We start from the raw sequence: 20,204 nt of genomic DNA on the forward strand, positions 1-20,204 counted from the left end.
TCGGTTAATTAGTGAAACAGAAATTAGTGGTAAATGATTAATGAACGTTGGACGGCGATATAAAGTGTACTGTAAAATAGCCACAATGGGTGGTTTTCGCCTTCGACTCGTCTTAGGCGAATACGTAAGAAACCCTGTGAGTTCTTTATTCTTTTTTGTCTGCCGAGAACTCGCAAGCCTATCGGTATGCAATGAAAAACGTTGAGCAGACAACCGCCTGGATCTTTCGAGGCCACCCACGCAGTACTGCGCGCACTGGTGTGGTATACAAAGTGATATAACGCCGCCGTTGCCTCTGCGGTGATACCGGTTTTGTTCCTTTTATTTCCAGTTGAGCCGCTATTCTTCGGTGATAAGAGAGAGGCATTGTCTATCGCGGAGGGTCATCGCCGCTCATTTCCAATGCTAGAGCAGTTTTCGCAAAGATTAATCTAAAAAAAACAACAAAAAAAACACCTCCTAAGGTCTTTGTGTGACCAAATTTATATCACTGGTTATTCTCTTGCCACCCTTCAAGTAACACTATAGAGTCTCTGTGACTGTTAACCATTGCGCCTGCATGCCTACGACGTTTGCATCCGATATCTAGGCTGCCGTTCCAAGAGACCGTTTTATAAATCACCCGTGATCACATCTAAATCTTGAGACGCCCTCTGTGCCAGGCAGGATCGTCTCCGTGGTTTTGTTGCCTTCTCGATTATCTCCTTACGGAAAGGGTCGAAGGGTGATTCGCAATTGAAGATGGAAGGAGGCGCCAATTCCTTTAGACATCGGCGGTGTTTGCGCAGTAGTGGCCAAGTTATTTTGCACGAGTGGGCGAAACGCAAGGGCACATGTGTAACTACATATTAGGGTGCCGACAGGACATTTTAAAATTCTTTTTGCTGCTAACAATGGTCCAGAATATCAACACAATAGAATAATAAATACTGCCACATCTCGGAAGAACAGTGAGTGATTCAATATAACGGCTTTTCTTTACGGCCAGTTTCGATTTCCTTTCCTGGTTAGAGTGTATCATTACGTCATGACGCCTAAGGTGGTAATGCTGGAGAGGGCATTCAGACGCTTTGGCGGTCCTTCCGGCTTGCTTGATCGCCACCTGTTTGTGAATGACGCTGTAGCATCGTAGGTAAACTTGCGCTCAAGGAAACTTATTTACTGGCTGTGATTTAGTGGAGAGAGCTTGGAAGCGAGGTCGACCTATAGATTCGAGTGAGGTAAAAGTACTGGTTTATATTTATTTGTTATACCCTTAGGTCAAAATGACATATCCTTGTACCTAAAGAGCATTCGTAGTTAAAAATAACAGCAGGGGAGACATTCTGAAACGTTGAACGTTGACCTTCGCCCTAATGAAGAGGCACGTCGCAGGCGCCTAATTATGCAGACGGAGCGAACGGCCTCTTTTGTCTTAAACTTGTCACGTGTCATCGACGACAGCTGAAGGTGAGCATTGTCGAGCTGCTAACAGTTAAGCCTATAGGCATTCTGCGTTGCGGATACGTCGTTCCCGTTAGCGGCTTGCAGTACCGCTTGAGAATTTCTCAACGGCAATTACAGGAAACGCGTTCGGGCAGTAGCCTTACACAGCTAGATTTGCCCATTGGTCTTGTGTCGTTCGCTTGCGGATAGTTTTTTTTTTCGGACATTGATGGAGTTTGAACACGTATCCCTAGTTATTTTTCTTTCTCAAGGCATTTAAAACATTTGTACCAAAATTGCATAGAGTGCGCATCAGACAGATAACGAAGCAAATGAAGGCATGTGGGAAATTGAAGTGTAATTATTTTGCAATTCGATGAAAAAATAGTTAATTTTTTCCTACTCTCATCTTCAGCTTCAGTGTATATTGGCTTCACATCACTGTTGACAACCAAGAGGCGGAGCTCCTTTCTTTTATTTTTTTTTTTCGAAAGCCTGCCCTTAGGTATAGTCATTCGCGGTATCAAAAATACGCATGCAAATTTGTCTCGTGTATAAAGTCTAACACTGAACGTCTTGGTTCAACTGGCTGTCGCCCATAGTGACAAAAACATGGAATGTATCAGGTTAGTGTCAACGTTTTCGGCAAGGCCATCTGTCTTCGTCAGAGCAAAGAGAAGTATAGGGGTGTTGCCGAAACGTGTGTTCGGGCTGAGGCTTTCTTGACTGCTGAGTGTTGCTCGCTTCAAGTCTTAATTTTTCTAAATGCCTTTCGTAGTGCAGAGGTTCAGCTCACCAGTTTACGTCGCAGGCGAATCCCACCTTTGCGTAGAGTGGAAGGAAAGATAGAAAGAATGGCAGATAGGTGAACTATACCTTGTCCGGTCGGCTACTCTACTCGCGGTAGTGGAAACGGGAAGGAACAGTTTACGTACGAGACTCGTGTATAACGCATAAGTGAGCGCCATTGATCTAGAATTTCAATATGTTGCATTATAGGAGCACAAGAAGTCTCAAAAGGTGCGCAGGTTATCACCATCAGTGCTGCTTACTAGTATATGCGCACGGAACTCATATTTCGTTAAATAATATCTCTTCAGTGAATGGGAACGTATGTGAGAGGAAAGGACGATTTTAATTCATGCAGCTGGAAGGTTTCGAGTGAGCTCTTCAACGCTAATGTGTACCTCCGCAGTTTACCCGATGAGAGATCTCCCATCAAGATAAAATAATAATTGTCGGGGTTTAACGTCTCAAAACCACGATATGATTACGTGGGACGCCATAGTTGGAGGGCTCCGGAAACTTCGACCACCTGAGGTTCTTCAACGTGCACCTAAATCTAAGTACACGGGATTCTGAGGTTTATAGTTCACAAATATGGTGGCCCACTACGACCAATTCCCTTGTATATATTTGTATCTGCTGGCGTTCCGTAAACGGAGAGTGCAAAGAAAGTGAATACTAGCGGTGGTTATAAGGAAGCAAATGCGGTACGCACGTCGAGGACTGCGCGACCCACATTAAGCGTTCCTTTCGCGGCTGTTCTTGGCCCATTGTTTTTACGGCGGCCGCGTGCGTGCGTTATGGAAGGAAGCGCGTTTTAACTCACTGGCGCGTGCCAGCCCTCGCCTTCTAATTCGCAACGTCTCGCGCGTGCACTTATACGGCCGCACGTACGGCAGTCAGAGAGAGAGAGAGAGAGAGAAAAGCTGCAAAGGCGCCGGATGTTATTGAAGTGACTATAGCGAAAGTGATCTGTCTGGCTTAGACACATTTCCTAGCACGAACGCTAAAAGTTGAAAGAGAATAGAGACCGGACAGAGCACTTGGAAAAAGATAAGTTGACGGGGAACTTTTAGAGGATTTTTATATTATGAAACCTGCCACTGATGGCGTATAAGCGAGCCATCTCTTATATTTGCAGAGAAAGATATTGCATATTGCAACAAGAATCTTATACTGTCAATGTAATGAGTCGTGTGCGAAGTTTAGTGTCTCGGTAGCTTGCTTGCGCAGGTTTAGCGATTACGACAAGCTTTTCTCGCATCGCTAATTTCGTGTGGTGAGTGAGTTAGTGAGTTTGTAATTAGCGCATACCTTGACGGTCTCCGGCGAAACGGGTTTGGTTTCGCAGACTGCTTGTGCTGTTGTACAGGTGGTGACTATGCTATCTGATTCTTTTATAAGGTGCCGAATTGCGGGCTTCTGTGAAGTTCAGCATCGCACGAATATAATCGCTGAAAGCTAGCCGTGGTAGTAGTTACTGTCGCTATAAGCAATGCTTGCTACAGAGCTAAAGGAGATGTAACGCAAACACAAAAACCACTGGACAGGTGCTCTATATCGTTTAAGCTGCGATCCTTTCATGCGCATGATCATTCCCGTGGTAATTTCTCGCGCCCATGCGGTGCAATGTGTTCACTTTTTTCGTCTTACTCTAAGGTGAAATTAACGCTTTCATGTCACTCAGCACAGCTAGAGGTGCCATACTGTTCTAATCGTGTTTCATGTGTTGGCGATGTTGCATTGATGCGCACAACTGGCCTTGCTTGGTATATATACTACATCGTGCCTATCTAACTTGCCCTTATACGAAGTGCACGCATTTTGATGCTCGCACATCGGTGGTCAGCAAACGCACGTCGCGCTCCCATTCCGCTGCAATGCGTACGAGAACGGGAACAATGCAATGTAACCACATTGGACTCGTAGTCATTTGGAGTGACCATTTATTGCACGTGCATGAAAATTGCCGTGCGTGTGCAATTAGGACTCTGTTCTACTGACAACATCCGCTTTTTCTTTTTCTTCTGAGCACGGGGAATTCGACAAGAGAGAGAGAGAGAGTGATAGGTAATATTAGAAAAGAAGACGATATAGAATGGGGACGTGAAGAAAAGAAACATCACACGGGCGCCTTCGCGTAGTTTCAATGTAGTGCGCGAACAACGTAATGCCATGTCACGCGGTAGACACATGGTGGGCAAGGTTGCTCCGGTCGCAGGTTTAATATGCTGCGCTTCAGTGGCCAGCGGGGGGCGCAGGGGGGGGGGGCAGCTGCCCCCCTAAGAGTTCCGCCCCCCCCCCCCCCCCCCCCCAAGAGCAAACTCATTAAAAACGCAGCGCAGAAGTTGCCAGCCTCACTGCCCCCCTAAAGGAACTAACTCAAGGGTGCCTCCCCCCTCCCCCCTCCCCCATCCCCTCCCAACTCCCAACCGGTCAAAGTCGGGCCAATTGCACGATTTTGGGGCAAGAGAACAGGCGGGGAGAGCGTTGCGGCTTCAACTTATCCAACGGACGGTGTTTATAGCGATGACTGTGACAATATTAATGTGAAATATGCGAAAACAAGCACTGGCTTTTCCGTAATGCGGAACACTGGTGCTATATTGTGCGTCAGTCAGTCACTGTTTCGTGCAGGATCGCTAGGTGCGCCAATATGCGCAGGACCAAACTCATTTCGAAAAGACAGTGATCGAACTGAAGAACACAAAGACTCTGGCAGTATCGAAAATTAGTGGCAGCTTGCTCGCAGCGCATGCGCAGTCTTTTCGCTTTCTGCTTGTTGAAACTCGTTGATTCACTGTCGCAGTGGTATAATCGCTCTCCGTTCTCTTATCTTGACTCTCCCGTCTTCAATATATGGCAGTTTTCCCGCGGTAACAGCCAGAAAACAATTTCGTTCCGGGAAATTACAAGTGGCCTTAAATCGCACCGGAAGTCAGTCGAGGCTTTATCGGATCTTTAACGGGGAAGTGGCCTACTCGAGATAATTCTTCCATTCTTTCCTGCCGCCACGGTGGCCGCTTGCGGCCTGAATGTCCAACGAGACTGAATGTCCACTAGTGGACATACAGTCTCGTTGGACATTCCGTCTCGGTTGGACATTCCGTCTCGTTCTACATACAGTCTCGTTGGACGTTCAGTCTCGTTGGACATTCAGTCTCGGTTGGACATTCAGTCTCGTTGTACATTCGGTCCCGGTCACAAATTTCGCTTTTCCGTTTGGCAATGTCTAGCGTTACGTCTAGACGTAACGATAGGAGCCGTTGCAGTTACGTCTGGACGCCCCAGTGACACGGGCACACCACGGACGCTGGCACGGACGGGCGCCTGCCCCGAAGGGGCAGGCGCGCGGCCTAAACAGAGCGTGGTCGCGACAGCGGCCAGTAGCGCGTGACGGAGACCCTGCCAACCGGCCATTGAGCGTTAGCGAAATGGCCGCACTCGCCGGTCACGTGACCCATTGGACATTCAGTCTCGTTGGACATTCCGTCTCGTTGGACATTCAGGCTCTGAATCCACGGTGGCCCATTGGTTATGGTGCTCGGCTGCTGACCCGAAAGACACGGGTTATATGCAGGCCGCGGTGGTCGCATTTCGATGGAGGTGAAATGCCAGACGCCCGTGTGCTGTGCAACGTCGTTGCACGTTAAGGAACCACGGGTGGTCGAAGTTATCTGGAACCCTCCACTATGGAGTCTCTTATGGTCTGATTCGATGTGCGACGTTAAACCCCATGAACCAAACGAACAAATTCTCCCATTCCACAGTTTCTCTTTTTTTTTTTTCAAAGCCTTTTGTATCTGCTCTTCTTTTCCTTTTCCCTTCCCTCTTGTGTGTAGAGTAGCAAACCAGAAGTTTGAATTGTAGTCAACATACCTGTCTTTCCCTCATTTGTATCTCTCTCTTTCCTTTCGTTCTCTCTCTCTCTCATTGTTTCACTCATTACAACATGTTATTTATTTAATGAAATTCGAAACATATAAGCGAGACTTTCTATGGTTATGTACGGGCGCGGGCAAAGATACCGCATCAGTAAGAGCACACAGAACTGCATTCTTGCGTCATTTACGAAGCATGCATTCATTTTCTGTTGGATACGTGACATTGCGCAAGGTGCGTCCTTTCGTGCCTGTTTATCTGCTTGCATCCGCATACTTTTGCCAGCTTGAAGCCTGAGTCTCTATCACTACGGGTGTTTTCGTTGGAAGAGCGGCGGCCGTTGTGACGTGTCGGAATGCGCTGCAAGCTTAATTTGCCGGTCAAAAAAGAGACCGCTTGCCTACATATACAGAATAAATATTCTGAAATCACCGCTATTCTGACGGCTGCTCCGCGGCCGTCAGAACCTTAATAAAGTTTGGCAACCAACCAACCAACCGCTATTCTGACAGCTGTCTTGCGCAAGTGAGCGTGTATCTGCACAAGCACGAAAGAATGCTCATGTGCAATGCGTTGTCTCTACAGAAGACACATGCTTCATTCAAGGGCTCAACAATGCAGTTATTTCAAGATCTTGTAAACATGGTGGTTTGTCGCATTTTTTTTCGCTGCCCAACTCGAGAGCTTTGTGTACTACCAGATACCTAATAATAATAATTGTTGGGGTTTTACGTCCCGAAACCACGATATGATTATGAGGGACGCTGTATAGTGGAGGCCTCCGGAAATATCTACTACCCGGGATTCTTTAACGTGCACCTAAACGTAAGCACGCGGACCTCTAGCATTTCACCTCGATGGAAATGCGGCCGCCGCGGCCGGGATTCGATCCCACGACCTTAGGGTCAGTAGTCGAGCTCCATAACCACTATAGACCATAGCGGCGGGGCGACCAGACACCGAAGTTAAGGATTGCGGTTGCCACCAGATTTTCGTGTCTTGTGCTGCTGCTGTGGAATAAACGGAGGAGCTCAAAAAAGAAAAAAAAAGAAGAGAACAGAAAAACGGGATACTGAAAGATATGGTAGGCCCGTGTTTCTAGGAAACCACCCTAGTAGAAGCTACATAAAAGCATACAAAAAATAATTACGTAAAAACATGCACGGCGCGTATAATTATGGGGCTGTGGAAAGAAATGAGAGATTCCTGTATTTACCACTTAGTGTGATTGTAAGTAAGGCAGACGGCAAGTTATGGTGCCGTAGAACAAAAATTACGGATAGCTGTAGTGTCTTTCGGCAATTTGCCGCCGAATTTGACGGCGCATTAAAGAAACACACACACAGACACACACACACACACACATTATATGCATATATATACACACACGCATATAAACACACGCGCATATATATATATATATATATATATATATATATATATATATATATAGTGTTAGGAAATCGTGGATTGCTGTTTTACGGAAAAAAAGATTGTTTCACTAAGACGGCGAGATCTCGCGATGGCGTGGAACATTTTCAAAGACGCATACCCGTTTATTTTACGGTAAATTGCTTTTTCATATGACGGCACTTGGGCGTCTTTGCCTTGGAAAACAAGTGCTATTAGCCAAATTTATTTAACGGCACGTGGCTGTAAATTGGACGATGTCTCATTGCATGGCTGTGTAATAACACTCATATTAATATGTTACGGGAGCGATGTGGATATTGACTGGAAAAATGCAGCGAAACCAACATCTTAGAATGACGGATGTCTGAGCTGGTTGGTAGGGATTAGTGATTAAAAACGGTGGGCGTGCAAACACGTATACGCAAGGGAGATGTCAGGGCAACACGGCGTTTGTGTAGTCCCGACTTGTCTCTTTTGTCTGTGTTGGTACACCTACCGCTTTTTATCATAAAACCAAGAACATTTTGCTTTACAGTGTTTCTCTGACTATATCATATGACGATTTCGAGCGAAACAGGTACAGTTTTGCGCGATTGGAAGTATAGATCTCCTTATACGGACACCAAACTGAAGTAATCAGGTATATTATTTCTTCGGTCGCAGGACAGCTAAACATACAATAATAGCAGCAGTCAGGATAAGCCACTCGAAGTAAGGGGCTTATAGAAAGCAACAGCGTCAACGTTTGTCGTCAGACATCTCGTTTCCATAAGCCACGCCGAAGGACGTAACGACTTCCGCGTAACGGGCATCGTCACGCACGTCGTCTCTGCGTCCATCCGCTCCACCTTTATAAAGAAACCATTCTTGACGTATGTATACAGAACACGCGAGTGCATCACGCATCTGCAATACAGGAGTTCCTGGCCCACTTGACTCTGCTGGTGTCGTCGCATACACCACGATTTCACGACGACGGTGCACGGCGCGGTTGACCCTGTTCCGATCCGGTGACCCCGTCTGGCGGTGCAAGGCTCACAAAGACGCCGCCGCAATCGCCGCAATTGCTTCTACCAGGCGTGCCTTGTTTCCTGCGGTCTTAAGACTCGGCGACGACGATATTACGAAACGGCTCGTTCGACGCCGCCACCCGCGGTTTCCAGACAAAACGCTCGCGGCGCTCGCTTGTATGCCTGTCGAGTGTGTCGCCAGCGAACCATCCTCCATCTCCTCTCCTCCCTCTTATCTTTCGAAGATTCCTTTATACACGCACTGTGCCATACGGGCAGTACGCACGCTGTACTAACGCTTTACAGGCGTGCCTTTTGAAAACCAGTCTGTGGACGCTGCGACGTACGCGCTAGAGTTTTCACTTCGTAAACAAACGGTCCGGTGGTCCATCTACATAAAGGCGGAGCCGCTGGGTTTTTGTTTGGCCCCTCGAGGGGACAACAAAAACACATTAGCGCTGCGGAGGTTCCGGTTGCTTGTGCTTTTGTACGTACACGATATGCTGTACAGTGTATACGCCTGTGGTGGCTCAGGTGATCAGGTTTGGGATCTACGGTTGGCGTGGTGTATAGGCGAGTTTCGTTGTCTAGCCATCGACACTTACGGCAGCACGTGTGACCTCGTGTCGCAACACTGTTACGCAAAGCGTGGTGGTTCAGCTTGCTCCACGACCACGAGGAAGATTCGGACGGAACAGAACCCGTCGTCTCTGTTATAGTGCGACTTAACGCCACCCACCTCTTTGCCAGGGTAGCATGGCTCTTTCTTTCTTTCTTTCTTTCTTTCTTTCTTTCTTTCTTTCTTTCTTTCTTTCTTTCTTTCTTTCTTTCTTTCTTTCTTTCTTTCTTTCTTTCTTTCTTTCTTTCTTTCTTTCTTTCTTTCTTTCTTTCTTTCTTTCTTTCTTTCTTTCCTCTATGCACACCGTAGTAAAGAGCTTCGCGTAAAGTCTGAGCGTGACTGGACCGTCTACAATCAGCGATGTAAAATCTGTCCTCTTTGGGGTTTTTAAAAACTGTTTAGCCCCAATCTACGCGAGTGTCTTTGGTATTCCTCTCCAAATAGCCAATGTGGCCGTAATCGGATCCCTCTCAAGTCCGTTGGTTTTTCATATATTTTAAATGAAATATGGTTCGGTATCTCGTTCCAAGATGAAGACTTCGGTCATCTGGAAAGCATATATTTGTGTGGAATTCCTGCTATGCATTTCTCTGTAGCGTTGTGCTACGACCGGCTGGACGACAACCTTTTTTTGTTCTTTTTGTTCTTGTTTTCCGTTCTCATGCAGTAGAATGATCCTGCTGAAAATAGTTCTGCTTGCAACAGTCTGTCAGTTCCAGTGTAAAGGCCAGCTGGCAGAACTAAGCGGAAGCGCGTAGCTGACAGCATGCACTGATAAGAAGTAGGTCGTTACAAGGACAACAGAAGAAAATGGAACCGGTAGTAACAGCAGGTTCTGGGGTTCGAGAACGTTGCAGGCGTCATTGTTGCATTGCCGCCCAATGTGGGCTCAGTGATCCGTGAAAGGGTTTCAATAGACGCTGATTGCACTCCGACTGCCACGGGGAACGCTGCTCTCGCTTTCAACACGCTTGGCGGGACACGCTTTCCCGTGAAGTTCACTATCGCCCTGCTCGGTGTGTTGATTGATCTGCGTGCAATCCTAACTTTGACGTCAGGCATTGGACGCACGAAGCGGTAAAAAATAAATCAATAAATGATGCCGCGCTGCAAGCAGGAAAGATCGCTTGTACAGCAGGTGCTATTTGACATAGCTATTTGTTCGACCACGAGGGATCGAGGTCTGCCCAACTTCGCAGCTTGGACATATTGACAGCTAAAGTCATTCTTTACTCAAACTAAAATGTCAGCCTCGAAATGATGCGGCAAGTTCGACTCCCGGCCGCGTCGGCGGCATTCCTGTGGGACAAAAAAATAAAGAAACAGACGTATTGAACTTCGCGTGCACGCTAAGCAGTCGGGGGCTATGGAAATTATTTTGGAGCCATTTCTACTCTGTCCCTCATAGCTCGTGCATTGCTTTGGCCGGTTAAACCTAATCAACCTTCCAACTAATCGATCAATTAATCCTGCTAGCAGTAGAAAAATCAGTAATCAATCAACCGCTTACCGCTTTCATCTGAGTGAACGTGTATATTTCCATTTTTCGCTTACCGAAGGAACGAACGGGGCTAGATTGCAAGTGTTTATGGTTGTATTGCGCTGATAGACCACCAAAGAAACTACAACAAAAAAAATATAAATAAAAAAATAAAAGAAGGGTAGACGTACGTGGCCACGTACGTTAAATTGTGTGTGTGTGTGTGTGTGTGTGTGTGTTTCGTTTTTCTATCAGTTTAATGCCAAGCTCAACACAACCATGAACAGTTGCCATGACCTCTTGCTTTTACTTGTTTAGTTTAACGGGTAACACGCTAAATACACGAAGTGTGCCCGTACAGGGATGGGCGGTGCTATTTTAATGCCCCGAAAGACACCCTTTATTCTCAATAAAAAAAAGTGACGAATAAAAATAAAATAAACACCGTACTCTAACGCGAACATCCTGCCTCCGGTGATACGCACTCGGTACTGCGAAAACGGATGCTCGCTCATAACGTCCGCGAGCGAGTGCTCTACGTGGTCAACTGCACGAGGGCACCGGTGTGAAAAAAACTTGGAAATTGCCACACCGGGAGCCTAGGCGTACACGCGTTCACTTGTGTAGGCAGAGTGAAACAAGAGAAGAAGCCGCGGTGACGCGCAGGTCTTTCAGCGTGTTTGGCTCGGTCTCTCTCCGTGTGCCTCGACCACGTGCGCGGAAAAACGTAGCGCATACGTGCCCGTTCTGCACACAGAACGTGCTGCCTGCACGTCTTCACCAGTCCGCGGAATAAACGTAGCTGCGGAGAGGAGCTGCGAAAACGAAACTCCGCCTACGTGATTGTAACAGGGTATAATGTCCTCAGCGCGCCACGTCGTGGCCCCTATGTCGTAAGCACGATGTTTTTTTTACGACGTTCCCTTGGGTGACATCACGGCGGAAAACACTTGGCGAAATTAGCGTGCGAACACTCACGTAATTTAGAACGCAAATCAAACGTGCTCTGCTTCGAATTGAAGCTCATCGATCTGTATCGACATTATCGAAGACTCTGCAGTCGGAACAAAGACAAATAAGACGGAGGTGAACGTCGAATACAGCTTTACGGCCATCTTCAATGTTATTGTGTACCCACCCTTTCCAGTTTCCGTCAAGAAGGAGGAGAGGGAGAGAGAGGGAGGGAGGGAGGGAGGTTACCTGTAGATTGGACCTGGTTTGCTACCCTTGGTTGTGGGAGGGGAAGCTCGAGCTAAGGAAATAGAAGTGAGAAGAAGACGTTCCTATACGTTTTAATCACAACGTGTATTACGTTGTCATTTGAACAATTCTGAAACTGAGAAAAGGTTAAATGCAAGACAGGAAGTTATACAGTGTTTTTTGGAAATTGTCGTAAACCTGTCTGATAGGCTACAATTCTGGAGCTGCTATCGTTAAACGACCGCGAGAGTGTGTGAACTTCTCTGCTATTTGTGATGGTTTCATTGAGAATACAGTCGGCGACTTCGTTTTTTACAGCGAAAGCTGTTATGAGATCATTTCAACGGCCGTTTTTGGCGCCGTAGTTGTCCGCCGCCGCCGGTGTCCGTAACCGCTATCGCACGTAATAAGAAAAAAAAAGGAAATAAAAATTTCCAGGATGGAACGAGGTTCGAACCTGGGCCCTCTGCGTGGGAGCCCAGTGTTCTACCTCAGGGCCATGCCGGTGCTTGAAACTGCGTTGCAAAAAGACCCTATACAGGCTTCATGTCGGGAAGGAACCACATTAACATATGTAATGTAGTGTGGTAGAAGAGGAAAATAACAAGCAGGCGTCACACAAACGCGAATTCTGTAATCGGGCGTCACACAATGCGAATTGCGCAACGAGTGGGTTGTTAAATGCTTCCAACCCATTAGAAAGGCCTCTGCGATAATTCATCATCATTTGCCACAGGATCAACAAAGTGCACATAATGCCTTACAGGTGTTTAGCGAGTACCACGGTTCTCCGCAGAATGACGAAAAATTGCATAGTGGCTGCTTGCTTACTTCACAAAAATTATGATGATTTATAGCGTAGTGGGTTCCTCGCAAGTGCACTTCTATTGGTTGCCAAAGAAGCCCATAAGGCTGTCATGATCAATTTCGTCAGGCTCTCAATAAAGTTAATTCCCTCTCTCTCTCTCTCTCTCGCTGTCCGTTTGTCCGGTTAACGTATGTTATAAAGCGTGGTGGGACAGTTAAATAACGGCCCGGCGTCACACAATATGAATTACGTAACCAGTGGGTCGTTTAAAGCTTCCAACCCATTACAAAGGTCTCAGCCATAATTCTTCATGGTCATCAACCGTCGCGTCAACAAAATGCACATAATGCCTTATAGATGGTACCTCGCTTCTCCGCAGAATAACGAATAATGTCGTGGTGAATGCTTCCCAACTTCCCAAAAATTTTGATTTGTGGCGTAGTGGGTACGTTGCTAATGTACTTGTATTAGTAGCCACAAGAGAGTTTATAACGGGCTCTAGAAATGCCGCTCTTCCAGCTTTCGCTGTGACTGTGCTGCGCTTTCCGCGCAGGCCTGGCGATTTTTTTTTCTCTCTTTCGTTGATATAACTGGGCATCATGCTAGTCGCACCGGTACACATTACAATAGCCTGACCTATAGTATACACCTTGCAAGTATAAACATGGCGCTCCGAACGTGCGTGCACGTTCTTTGAGTTAGGGGACGGTTCGTTGCCATCAGGGGACTTTTCTCGGGAAAGCAAGTTTCACGCTTCTCTGGCACTTCCTTTGTAAAGTTCAGCGGCCTTGAAATGGCGACATCTTTCCGCACTTGTAAGTCGACTGAAGCGTGAGGCGGATAGACGCTGCAGCGAAGTCTTCTTCCCTCTTCTCTGAGCATATCAAATTTAATAACCATCGGTTCACTGCTTTCGTGTTAAACACTTCCTAGATCTGTCGACACGCCAAGCGACGTAGTATGTCGTGGGTATATAGCTGTCGCTGGCAAGAGTAATCTGCATAACATTTTGTTTTTTTGCCTGCTGCCAGCCGTACAGTATAGCAAGCAGGCACGCGTTTACGCCTTGATAGAGATGCGGGCTCGACGAAAGGGTGTGTCTAAATACGGAGGCAGCCTCGATCTACTGACGCTGGCTGCTCTCGCATTCGCAGCCGGCGATCGAGACGATGCTATCTCATACGGCCTATTTCCTATAGCTTCCGTTCTTTTGGGCCCATCAATGAATGCAGGAAATCTCGAGGATCGTGTCACGTTGTTTCCTTCTCAGTGCAAGGCGCTATAACCTAAGCTATTGGTTCTGTAAAAAGGTCCAATCCATCCACTTTTCGGCACTTCGCGCTTCGTAGGTTTCTTATTATTTGCCGAGAACGATTTTTATTTTGTTGTTGAAATGCGCGGCAGCTTTCGACCGTGACGACAGCTGTTTCCTTATGAGAAGTCACCTGTCTCAAAACTATTTCGCCGTTCAGCACAGCTTGTAGGAAAAGCTCCCGTATTAAGATCGAGCGATGGGCTGTGAAGCGAGAGAAGGGAGTCGTGATTGATAACCGTTGCACACGGAATCGAAGGATAGTGGGCGAGTTACTATCACGTGCTAAAGACGTTGCGCTGCTCCCTTTTGAGGAAACAACGCAGCATAGGGTCCTTGAGTCACTTTGGTTCGTTAATTCCTGTAAACCAACAGCATAACGTCCAGTTGCAAATTTAGCTGCAGCTTGCGTTAGATCATCTACGTTGGGTGGCACTTGGTGAGAGTATGCCAGCAACGAAACAGATAAAGGAGCAAGAAGGGACAAACAACTGACCTTAGTTTTGAGAAAATGCACGAACGCATACCCAACGGAGCGTGCGTGCCAGCACAGCGTGTCACTTGAAAACGAGCTAACTGAAATGTTATATGTATGATAGACAGGTCACCTTCTACAGTGAGGGTAGATTTCTGAGATCTTAGATATATTCTAATTTCTGTTCATTTAATACATTCAGTAGTATATTTTCCGTGAAGCTTTATTGAAAGGCCATGTTAGTTTTTTTTCTAAGGGTTTTACGTATAACCTGAATTATGTGGCTGAGCTAGATTGTCACCCTTGCCTGCACGTATATAAAAAGGCTTGCCGTCAGCGCTGTTGTCAATGCACAAGACAGGGTTAACGAAATCAGCCATTCACGAGCAAAGGACGGCGCGCAAGGACGCGGCGGCAAAATAAGCAAACGAAATTGTTTCACCGGTGGCCTCAAGCAGGTGTGGATACCATCTCTCGAGCTGTGCCAGAGCAAGGTCACCATCTTCTGCGCCGCTTCGATATTCGCGGCCAGCCAGTGAAGCCGTCAAGCGAGACGTTATCTGATGGCGTTGCTCAAAGCCGTTAGGCGGGGCGTTATCACAGAGCTCCTTTTTAGCGTCGCCAGTGGGATCAGTGGTATAGAGGTGATCAGCAAAGACGCAAGGCTGCTGCGGAACATAATAGCAACCATCACGCGGTCATCAATTTGCTATTCTTGGCACTGCAAAACGGAGGCGTGCTCGATTATTCAGCCAGTTTAGTCTTTGTGGGGATGAATCGAAGCACAAAACAAAGGTATTTTTACAGCGTGGTAAGCGATGGGCGCCCATAGCGTAGCTTTAAGGGGAATCTTTGTTTGCCTACCTTCTACGATTTTTGCGAACTGCTGCTTCAACGGCAGGAATTGGTCAGTATACGAACACACGTTAATAGATGCACGTTAACGGCACGTACTTTGCGCGTGCGCGCAGGGAAAGTACCAGCGGACGCGCTTATATAATCTCTGCATGCTGACAGGCACAGTGGTGACAGTAAACAAACCAGCCTTCAGCATGATAAAAAGAAATGGTAGCAACTTTATCATGAGTGCGAGCTTGAGTTTAATACACACAAAATATTATGCCTTAAGGGCAAGTCTATGTCGCAATAAAAAAGACAGAGAGAGAGAGAGAGAGAGAGTAGACGATACTTCTAGTACGTCAGCGGATAGCATTGACCAAGAGTTAGCCGACATTAACGATCATTTAGACAATACTGATCTAGAGTTAGTCTACATTAGCCACTGCTAGTCGTGTTCGAGTCACCGTGATAGTTGAATCGGACTAGATATCGGACACGCCCCCATTCGAAAATGCGTGTGAAATAGACCTATGAAAGAGACAGTGTTGAATTAAATTAAATGTGTATACGTGAAAGGTGAACACATAACGTTAGCTCATAGGTATCTTTTTGGAATAGCCCATTATATGGAATACATCTTTGCATACATCCACTGCAGTCGCTTGACTTTGGGACCCTCGTCTGCATACTACTATCTACGAATTCTGTATTTTGAATTAATAAACTGAAACTGAAACTGACTTGCATGACCTTGTTTGATTTATCCAATCGGTAAATGCCACTGCCCGGTGTGCCCGCTTTTGGTGTCACCGTGAAACAAGAGCTTAAACGAAGTTACATATACGTGTCTTGTCTGTGCATTGCACCTTTCATCAAAGTTCTCTATGCGTGAGGTGTCGTATACATATCATATACGTTGTTTGTCAACCTCGCATTCGTAACCATTTCACACTGTGCATCGGCCTTATTTGGTGTTCGCATTCCGACATATAACTTGTGAGCAGCGCATCGGATGAACGTGAGATTAGAGTTTATGATCCGCTGTGCTGGTAAATCATGCCAAACTTGTGCAATTTTAATGCGATATTTTGCCGAAGAGGATCAGTTAGATCGCCAAGTCACAAAGCAGCTTGACGCCGTAAGAACGAAACTTGAGGCAGATTCTCATTCAGGGTGCATCATTATAATGTTAGCTGCTTCGTTCTCGTGCATGGTTCTCATACAGCGCTGTACTAACGAGCGCCTCAAACGCTAGCGTCCCAGCTGCCTCTCCTGATTACTGCTGAAAACTCTATCGCCTGCATCGTACATACCTACGGCAATTCGTCTCCTTCTTATCAGCGTAATAAATCAACGAATGTCGGTGCGGTTGAACGGCCGGCGAAAGTCAAAGCACGCGTGCAGTGGGGACAAGGGCGTGCCGCATGTCCTGCAGCGAGACAACGCGACTCAAGTACGGGCTTGGCTTGGCCGGCTGACTTCCTTCCTTACAAGCGGGCACGTGGCTCTGGAACGTGTACAGTGCGTAGACTGTAGGGTATACGTGAAACAGCGGTCGCTCAGCGAAGCGTGGCGGCAAAGCTGACCGACATATCTCGCTGGCCCCTCGGCATTATAACCGAGTCCTTTCACTCGTATTGCTGGAGGAGGGGCGCGCAGTCTCTCTCTTGCGGTGCGCTACGAAAAAACAATATTGCGCGTGCTCCTGGAGTTAAGCCCGATTAATGGGAACAGCAGGCCTCTTCTCTTCCCGCCCGCGGGCTTCCGTAAACAAGAACATTCCGTACGTTATGAAACGGATCAGCGCACTGCCTGCGAAGGTGGTTCGACAAAGTATGTTATGCATCGGTGAACAAGCAGACGGGGTGTTTACAAATAATTGTACATGGCAACACAGTTGCTTTCATTTAGTTATTGCTCGAAGTCTGTGTGGACATGAGAATGTCAGTGCACACTTGAACAAAGCAATTGCGCCTGAACGCGAGCGACAGCCGCATAATTTCGTCTTGCCGAGATAGTATAAGCCATGGAATGTGGCAGCGCTTGGATTACGTGCGTCAGTAGGACGTAGTGTGTTGCTAGGTCACGACATTTGTAGCATTATTTTACGGAACATGCGGCAATGATTTGATATTAAGTCACCAATGTATTTCATATTGTGTAGCCACTTGTACCGCAATTGCTGAATGCCAACAGTAGCGGGAGTCCTTTGTCAGGCCTTTGCAGCCTTTTGCTCTTGTAGATTCTTAATGGAAGCAAATAAACTTCAACCTTTAAAATAGGAGCTTGAAGAGATGAAAAATCCTTAAACAGGGGGTGTCGTTGGAGCCTGGCTTTGCGTACGTATACACGCTAAGAAAAAATCATCTCGTTTGACTCTCTTTTTATACATGTGAGATTCACATGTCTCTCACTCTCTTTAAAAAGTCAAACTGACTCTCGTTTCATCACATTGACTCTCCTAAAGACAGTCAATGTGACTTTCTAAGGAGAGTCAACGTGCCTCTCTAAAGAGGGTGCTACACGTGTGACTCGCATGTACAAAAGAAGAGTCGCAATTCTTAGTGTGTACGTCAAGAGCTTGGAACTCACTACTTATCGGCAATTTAGTTCATCCAAATGAGGTTTTCGAATGAACGGTACATTAAATGTGGCTTCACACGTGCGCGATTTGCAAGAGCGGCTCCCTGCGTTCGGCACAAAGGCATTATCCGCTCGGTGGAATAGGCTGCCATTGATGGCAGACTTTTGATTTAGCACGGCTCACGCCTGTCACTCCGTTTGCTGGGCCGAAGGAGCCGACGACCACTCACTTTCTACTACTGGGCGAGACCCGATGAATATCTCGGCGGTCACTTCACTAAACATGAGGCTCGTTTCGTTCCTGACGAGAACTGAGAGAAAAATGTGACGCGGATGCTTGAGTTCAACAGCAGAAACGCGGAAAACGAAGAGAAAGTGCGTCGCGTGTCGTGCGTCGCGGAGCATTAAAGCACGTCGTCGACAACGAGAAACAACAACGAGAAAAGAACTGAGGAGCCGCACAAGCGTGACATCTTCTTTCTTTCTTTCTTTCTTTCTTTCTTTCTTTCTTTCTTTCTTTCTTTCTTTCTTTCTTTCTTTCTTTCTTTCTTTCTTTCTTTCTTTCTTTCTTTCTTTCTTTCTTTCTTTCTTTCTTTCTTTCTTTCTTTCTTTCTTTCTTTTGAATTGTTTCCCAGACACTTGTAGATGACAAATTTGTGCCATCGGCCTGCGGGCATCGCGTGCCACGCGTGTACAGAAAACGGCTCAAGCGGAACGTGCTTTCCCCGAGTACGGCATTTTTCTGCGTCGCTTTTTCATTGCTTCCTATTTTCTTACCTTCCTTTATCCAGCATGCGCGGAAGTGTTCATTCGGTTTCTAAGTGGCCCCATCTTTTGGAGGCCCGTACTTTTTTCTAGCTGTGGAGGAAGTAATTTCGAACAGCTGAGGCCCTGATAATTTACCGGCTCGCGGCGGTTGCCACTACAGCGTGTGCAGCCGAGTTATATAGAGGCAGGATCGCATCTCCTCCACTATACCGCTGAGGGATCGCTGGAACATACTGCATACTCTTGCGAACCAATAGCCGAGGAAGTATACGACTCTAATCCTTATTAAACAACCAACGTAACAGCGAATAGCCCCATTTGCGATCGTTTATTCAACATGCGGTTACACAAAGCGGCATGTGTCAATTCTTAGCCGACATTAATCATCTTTAATTAGCGGTATCCACTATTTAGCCAACCTCATCCAGTGCTAACACGTGCTGCTGTAGTGCACGAGCGAATGCGGTAGTTTGATTGGAACAGATACATTCAGAGCACCCGTCACATAATGTAGGTGGGAGAGGCTCGCGATGACATTGTACTAAATAAAGAATTCTGGCAGTGGCACTGTCGCATTTAATGGTACAGATACATCGTACATGTGGTCAGCTTGCAACGACAATAAAAATTTGGGTGATGGAGGCAACTACACAATAATGACTGCTGTACGTAAAGACAACAATGACAAATCTGCATACGTGTACGCGTGCTTTCGCTGTTGCTTGCGAGTAAAACAGAATGGAACTGCATGGGCTGTGTTCCCTTTGTTTTCTCGGTTTACATCGTATTTGACGTCAATAAGAGAGAACGAAACAAGCGAATGAATTTGGGGCATCTCGCTGCGTTCAAATTGCGAGAACTGCGGGAATGCGGCCACACCCATACCCTTTGTTTCTTCGTAGTGTTTGTATTAATCCGAGGCTTCTTGAACTATTTCGTTTCGACAGCCTACACGCAAGCGACGCTAAATTTTGCTTTGCAGCATCTCTAGCGGCACGTATGTTAATAGGAGACATTAGGTGGATGAGTTACCGTCGTGCTTGTCTGAGTCGACATCTCATTAGTAATGAAGACCTCACAGAAGCTGAAGTTTAATACATAATCTGAAAAGTTACTATCAGGTTTATCGGCACCATTATTAGACGTCGTATAGACGACGTGAAGTAGAATAAGCGTTCTACTTTCACCGGCTTGAATATTAATGAGTTGTTCACCGTAGATGTGATCGACTCTGTACATGCAGCGAACGTCGTCCCCTCGTATCTCTGCTTGTGTGTGTGTTGTGCGCGTGTGTGTTTGTGTGTGTGTGTGTGTGTGTTAGCAGATCACTCTGTGAAACGCTTCGACTGAGACCCAACTTTTAAAAAACAGAAGCTTCTCCCTGCAAGTGAAGTTGAGTCCCCAAATTAAATAGCCAAGCAGTCCAGGTCTTGCAACGGAAGAAGAGATAAGCAACGAAATACTGGAAAGCCGAAACTTCCTTCATTTTCGCCAAAAAACAACACCACCAACAACAAGAGAGGGCGCGTCAAATCACTAGTGTATAATCTTTTCTGTCTTTTTTTTTTCAAGTTTAATCGCACCGTTTAATCGCGACTCGTCC

The 20,204-nt window shown here is 46.6% G+C and overlaps 1 protein-coding gene across 1 annotated transcript in view; it reads left to right on the top strand.

The window, feature by feature from the left end:
- The window catches only part of LOC119390153 (alkaline phosphatase, tissue-nonspecific isozyme), a 58,809-nt gene that overhangs the window by 14,869 nt on the left and 23,736 nt on the right, over positions 1-20,204 (top strand). The window lies entirely within an intron of this gene.

The sequence above is a fragment of the Rhipicephalus sanguineus genome, chromosome 4, assembly GCF_013339695.2.
Source record: "Rhipicephalus sanguineus isolate Rsan-2018 chromosome 4, BIME_Rsan_1.4, whole genome shotgun sequence".
Classification (NCBI taxonomy): Eukaryota; Metazoa; Arthropoda; class Arachnida; order Ixodida; family Ixodidae; genus Rhipicephalus; species Rhipicephalus sanguineus.